The following is a 7,295-nucleotide window of genomic DNA, read 5'->3' as shown; positions in this document are numbered from 1 at the left end:
TCTTGATATGAGGGAAACCTTCACTCATTCCGAACCGAAGTAAATTCCCAGTACTTGACTTATTCGGTATAGGAGGATAATTAATTATCTGTCCGCCAACTTGTCGTGCCAGGGGGCCCGGTTTCGATTCCTGGCTGGGTTGGAGATTTTCTCCGCTCACGGACTGGGTGTTTGTGTCGTCTTTATCATCATCATTTCATCCTCATCGACGGGCAAGTCACCGAAGTGCCCTCACCTCAAGAGGCTTGCACTGGACGATCGGGTCTACCCGCCGGGAGGCCCTCTCCACACGACTTTTTAAATTAATTACCTGAGAGAAATTAAGTCAGGGAGCATTATCCGTTGGGCATTACTCAATTAATTGAGTGATGAAAATTAACTAATATTAATCAATTAATTAACTGGACCGTAATTCGAAAGGAACCCTGTTGCTACAAGCCATAGAGAGGAGTGAGAGTTAGCTTCAAGCAATAACCATCAGAAGTTTTTACAAATGAGACAACCAAGCGCCCATAGTAGGTGTGAATGAATCTCAGACTCGATAATAGCAGATGATGAAATCAGAAAAGCAGGTAGGGGTGAGTCTGCAAAGTCACCGAGATTCCTGATGTTCTCTGGCAATTACCAGACGGGGGGCATGTTCCTTAATAGGATATGTGATCATCACGGATGACAAAGCACGCCCTGCAACGTGCTCCCATGTTGTCCACAAAGTTGGTGAGGACTTCTTGTTGTAGGACATTACATTTCAGAGCAGATGAATGAGCTCTTGAAACGAGAGGATATTCGACGAATGGACTGGCCTGCTCGTACCCCAACTTAAACCTCATCAACCACGTGTGGGATGCGCGGGGGTGAGGTATTGCTGAACTTTCACATGCACCAACAACCATCCTGCAGAATGAATTTTTCCTCCGCAATAGAGTGTCGGCTGACATTAAACTTCCTGCCATATTAAAAGTAAGTGTCGGACCGAAACTGGAATCCAGAATATTTGCCTTTTACGGATAAGAGCTCTACCACCAGAGCTATCCGAATCATCCAGTAGTTGTCAATCGCACTGGTGGAAGAACAGAAGTCCCAACCACAAAACTCCTAACCAACCTTTTGGCCAGCATAGGACCATGTTGCAGAGCCTGCACTGCACTCCGTGGCTATCACACTCCCTATTAACGAACATGTTGCACCAATTGTAATATCAGTGACCATCATGAATCGCGGTGACTTCATTGTCTGAAAAAAGTGTCATAATTCTGTTCGTCTCACTGCGTATTTCTTTCACTTACTTGCTGATCTATACTGGTTTTCCTACGTGTAGTCCGAGTTTCAGAAACTATGATAATTGGCTGTGATACATCACACGAAGATAGTTTCGTCTTTAAGTTTTACACACAGTTGTATAAGCTCATTAGAATATAAACATCTTATTTGTGATTTAGATGGAGACTGCCACTGCCCTTTTCCTGATTAACTTTGTCTGCTGTTTACTTGCACACTTTTTTAAGCAACATGTATGATTTCATGGTCTTATTCGGATTATTCGCATGCGTAAGGCCTGAAAGTTTAAGATTAGACAATAAAGAAAGATAAGGTAGCAGAACTCAGTCAAATGAACTGCGGTATAGGACAAAGAGGTTGTCAGGGCATAATAAATACCTGAAACCCACTGAAGCAGGAAGTACATCCTCTGCAAAGTTGAATATGAGGCATACCATGCTAGGAGATACGATACTGCAGTTAATATCTGCACCCTTATGTGTTAACTTCTCTAATTTGACAGAATGGAGCCGGTGGCATGACACAGTATTAGAAGACTTGCGAAGTGCTGCCACATACGACACTAAGTGGAGGTCTCCTCACTCTATGTTGCTCCAGAAATTTACGCCAGTTTATTTACGTCATGTTTTAATACTCCAGTATGCAGTAGCACACACATAAACTGAACAAAGGTGTCTTCTGATGTCCTCACTGTTAGTAATTAATCATGCATTGTGGTCTCCTGTAAAGTATTCCCTTTATTATTAGCGTAAGTGAAGATTTTGCAATGCAGTAATATCTTCTAAATAACTATTGTAATATGAGTTTGTGCTTCAGACCCTGTTTTTACTTTGAATGAGTAACATTCAAATAATGAGCAGACCCTAAGTAGGTGGAGAAGTTTGCATTTTGTTTTAGTTCTGTTTCCCGTAGAGATCAGTAACATAATTAGTCTCTAAATGGAAGTAAATGGTTGAAAATGTCAGAATTTTTTATTAAAATCGCCTGAATAACCTATTATAGAATTAAAAATCGTCACACTATAACTTGCAAGATATGCAGGATTACAATACAATATGTATCCTGCGTAATGTGTCTTGTAAGTGACAATATTCGACACTGTTGAGATTTCTCTGTTGTACTTTGTTTTGGAAATTAAGTTTGGTTTACTGTGATTTTAATGGGATGTTGCGGTGTTCATTCTGGATGAAAAGGCCGAGGCTTCAAAATTCAAAGAATATCTCTTACTATAAAGCATGGTAGAATCGGAAACATTTTTGCTTTATCCCTTTGATTATGTTCGGTTTCACTTTACTTTTTGTGGCCGAAATGAACCAATATGATAAATCGGACATTCAGATTATTAAACAGTCAATATTTAGTCACGTCTGTGTGTCACTGGATAAACTCTTTTTTGCCACTAATAACATTATTAAAGTATTACTTGTTCGTAATGCATTCAATAATTTAATGATCTAAAGTAACAATCGAATGTAAGACATACAAGCATTGCAGTCTAATATTATACTTTATTGCGTACAATCTGGGCACAAGTGGGCGACATGATCTTTGCAAATATGTCTGCACCCATTCCACAAGTTGATATTGTTTTTTCTTTTCTTTCTTTTTTTTTGTTTTCTGGTCGCACTTAACGCTTGCATTATTTGTAATTTATTTTCTTTTTATGAGGAATTTCTATACTTTTTTGAAGAATACACTTCATTTTATCAACGTTTTTGTTTTCCAGTTGGAGTCATCTGTTGTTTACAGGATGAAAAAGTAATAAGCACAAAAGTCAAGAATGTTGTGGAAAAAAATTGGCAATCAATTTGAACGTCGTTTGCTAGTATAGTCGCTTCTCAGTTGATCGAGACAGTCGAGAGTCTCTTTAGTTTTTGATCTGTGTCGGCTCGTCTGGATACGTTCTTTGGCTGTCTCCAAGTAACGGCTTCGCGTGTGGCGCTGGAGAAGCCGTGTGTGGCAACTTCCGAGCAATTTAGGGGTGTACCGGGCTCGTGTGGAAGACTGTCAGTCTGGCGGTCAAGAAAGAAGGCTCCAGCTGCCAATAAGAGCTCCAAATCTATTCCGAACGGAGAAGCTGAGAGGGACATCTTCAGAAAGCACGTGCCCGAGTACACAATGCCGGCATCTGTGGCTATCGAGCGTGCAGGCGGGAGGAGAAGTGGGCGGCTATACATAGGGCAAAGGAATCGTCAGGTCACAGGGAGCGGACAGAGGAAGTTCGGTGTAACGGTTACCACTTGTGTCAGTTCCTGTTCAAGAAAAAAAGAACTGAAATTGTTGAACACTTTCAGAACAGCACTTTTTGCTTTGAGCTTGTGCTCCGGAGACTCATTTGACATACAGTGCAGAATGTTTAGTGCCATTTTCCAGAATTTCACTCCCCATTTGACTCCCGTTCGTTTCTAAGTTTATGTTTGTTACTGGTTCCAAGTGAGTTAAGTTGATTATTCATTATTTGGTGTTAAATTGCTTCTGTTCGTTAATTTGCTCGTTTTGTCAAGGGTCGGAATTAAACTCTGTTTGCCCTACGTTTAAACTTATCACTTATTCGTTGAGTGCCGGGTACTACGCGAGGAACATATTTGAGTTGTACAACTAATTTGATCTAGCCCGATGAGTGAATACGTTTTTAAGATTTTTATCGTGTGACTATTCTAATGTGCTCTAGTTGATGCTGTACCTTTGCTTAAATCTACTTAGGCTCCAGTCATCAGCACTGCTTCTTCCAAGTTTTATCTACCTGTTAAACAAGAATGTTTCACCAGCGAACCGGCATATGTCAGAATCCAGTGTCTCTCACGTCCTCAGGTGCCCTGATGAACTTACTCAGGGGGCACCGGCACCGCCCTTTTACCTCCTCCCCTCTCCCGCTGAGTGGCCACTCCACCGGCCGTCGGCGCCCAGCATCCCTACCCCCACTCCTTTCTAAGACCCAGTATTCCGTCCTAGGTTCGTCCCCAGGTACACGTGCTGCCGTCACTTCTACTGTTCCTCCACCTGTCCCCGAAATCAGTTCGTTTTCTGGTTTCTCTTTTTGACCATTCTAATAGCGTGGTCGCAGGCCTTACTTAGGACGTACCCGCTATCACGATTTATCAGCGGTACCCTGACACTAATCTCAATAGATTCCTTAATGACGCAGTCCCAGAAGTTGGACGCCTGTGTCAGGATCTTGGGGTGGTTCAAACCGACTCCATGAAATCCCGTCAGGCAACATCCTGCGACAGCCGACTTTTTAGGCTGTTGCAGCCTGCTGTGGTGCTGGTGTTCTAGGCAACGATCTTTGACACTAGGCACAGTCTGACCTAAGTGCTTCTTACCACATTGGCAGGGAATCTGATAGACCCTAGATTTCCGTAGTCCAACGGCGTCTTTCACACTGTCAAGCAGTGCCCGTGGTTTGACTGGTAAGCGGAAGACATTCTTCACGTGGTGTTTCGGATAATCTGTTCTATCTTCCCGGTTAACGCAGATGAAAAGGAATAAATACAATGGCTGCGTCCTCCTGAGAATTCTCCTCTGGTTCTGCCAGTTTTTCAGAGGATAAAGGACGTAGGACTCTCCGAATTTGCCAGTCATTGTAGCAAATTCTTCCGGAAAATCGTCCTCAGATGTTAAAGCTCTTGGTTGATACTTTCGCTGTAAGAGGGGGTGCGAGACCTACACACCAAGGTTCCTCTGAACCAGATTGTCGCAGCTTTCTGCATGTAAATATTGGTCGATGTGGCTCTTCTTCCGGTACACGCTATGGCCCAAACTACTGACCGCTCTTTTTCTAACCAAGACGTCCAGAACGGGGAGCTCTCAGTCCACTTCGACTTCCATGTTAAAATAGATATTCTGGTGTACGAAAGTGAGGTGTATGAAGAGTCATTCAGCTTGTCTCTTCCATGTGACGATATGACGAAGGTGTCCTCTACATAATCAAGAAACACATAGGTTTCCATTGCTCTGATTTCTGGACCTTCTCCTGGATATATTCTATATACATATTGGCGCAAACTGGTGAAAGTGGACTCCCCATGGCTATTACTTACGTCTGCTCGTAGTAGCCACCATCGAAAAGAGAGTATGTCGACGATGGATTACGATCACACCCGGTTCTCATGCAGACCTCCAGTTTCAGGGACTGAGTCATTAAGGAATCTATTGAGACTGAAGTAAGGGAATCGCTGATAAATCGTGATAACGGATACATCCTAAGTAAGGCAACGAAATGACTCCGGGAACAGGTGGGTGGTGTAACAGCAGAAGAGCCGGCTGCACACACTCTTGGGCGCGAACCTAGGTGGGGGTTGTGGGGGTAGGGACACCGGACACCGTAGAAGATAAAAGCGTGGCGCTGGGCCCCTATGAACTTCATGATGACAAAAAAAAATGTTCAAATGTGTGTGAAATCTTATGGGACTTAACTGCTAACGTCATCAGTCCCTAAGCTTACACACTACTTAACCTAAATTATCCTAAGGACAAACACACACACCCATGCCCGAGGGAGGACTCAAACCTCCGCCGGGATCAGCCACACAGTCCATGACTGCGGTGCCTTAGATCGCTCAGCTAATCCCGCGCGGCTTCATGATGGCAACATGGTCGTTTGGCGAAATATTGTGTCCATTGGACACTGATAACCGAGAGTTCACCGGATAACTATTTCGACATGATCTATACTGGGAGCAACTGAAGAATCATGCATGTATTATTCTTGTTACTAGGTTTAACAGGACTTGTTGTTGTCGGTTTATTATTCAAGAGATAACAGCTATTTGTGGTGTTAGATACAAAAACTATAGTCTTAAATTACGCTTCTTCGTATTTGTGGGTCAAAATTATTTACTGGTGTTATGAAAGAATATTTAAATATATTTCTGGACGCAGGAAATGCAATGTGTACTTTGAGGAACTTTGAAGAGCTGCACACATTTGTGAACTACGTTTCATAATTGTATTCTACTTATATGTTTTAGAACTACCAGTGACGGTGCTGTTTGGCTAACGTTCTGTAACACAGTACTTCCAGTACTGTTAACTGGTGCCGGGTTTCAATCCCGCCCACATCCGGATGCCTGTAAAAGGAAACAAACTGGACATCTCCTGGTATTTATACTTTTATAGTAAACAGTTTTGCATATTGTTACTTACGGGTGCAGCGCTGGCTTATTTTGTTGAAACTGTTAATGTGTGCCGGACAGAGTGGCCGAGCGGTTCTAGGCGCTACAGTCTGGAACCGTGCGGCCGTTACGGTCGCAGGTACGAATCCTGCCTCGGGCATGGATGTGTGTGCTGTACTTAGTTAGGTTTAATTAGTTCTAAGTTCTATGGGACTGATGAACTTGGAAGTTAAGTCCCATAGTAGTCAGAGCCATTTAAACCATTTGTTAATGTGTGACTGATGTTTATTTGGCAGCCTTCCATATCACACCCCAAGCACCCACCTCATCGGCCATTTCACCGGGGCGATGTAAGTAAGCTGTTTAGGTTTTTTGTGTTCTAGGAAAAGTGAAAATAAGCCGCCGCAGCAAGTGCCGAAAGCGGACGCCAGGAGGTAACAGAGAAGAGGGACGCGCGACCCATACTGGCGATCAAAGGAATAATCGAAGATGGCGGTATAGGAATGAGTGGCCACGCGTGGCAGACAAACTGCATGTATACCTGCTGAGGAGAAAGTAAAGGCGGATGGACAGTGGTAGTTCAGCAGTTTCAGCATACAGACTCTCTACCGGGCTAGCGTAAAAGACGCCCGTGGCCAAACGGATAGTGTTGAGACGTCGTAAGAGGGATGGACGTGCAGACGCATGAACGAAGCAGCCATAGTCAAATTTCGAAGGGGCAAGGGACCGGTACAAACGGAGGAAAGTGGTTCGATCGGCACCGCAGGACCCACACGCACCTTTAAAACTCTGTCTTTTAACAATTCCTGAAGGAGACAAGGCAGGCGGCCACGGAAACACCACGGTGGATGCCAATACTCCAGCAGGAGTCGTAGGCCTTATGCAATTCGAAAAACACAACAC

This window comes from Schistocerca piceifrons, chromosome 5, assembly GCF_021461385.2.
Source record: "Schistocerca piceifrons isolate TAMUIC-IGC-003096 chromosome 5, iqSchPice1.1, whole genome shotgun sequence".
Taxonomy (NCBI): Eukaryota; Metazoa; Arthropoda; class Insecta; order Orthoptera; family Acrididae; genus Schistocerca; species Schistocerca piceifrons.
The sequence above is the reverse complement of the archived record's forward strand: the minus strand, read 5'-3'. Positions refer to the sequence as shown.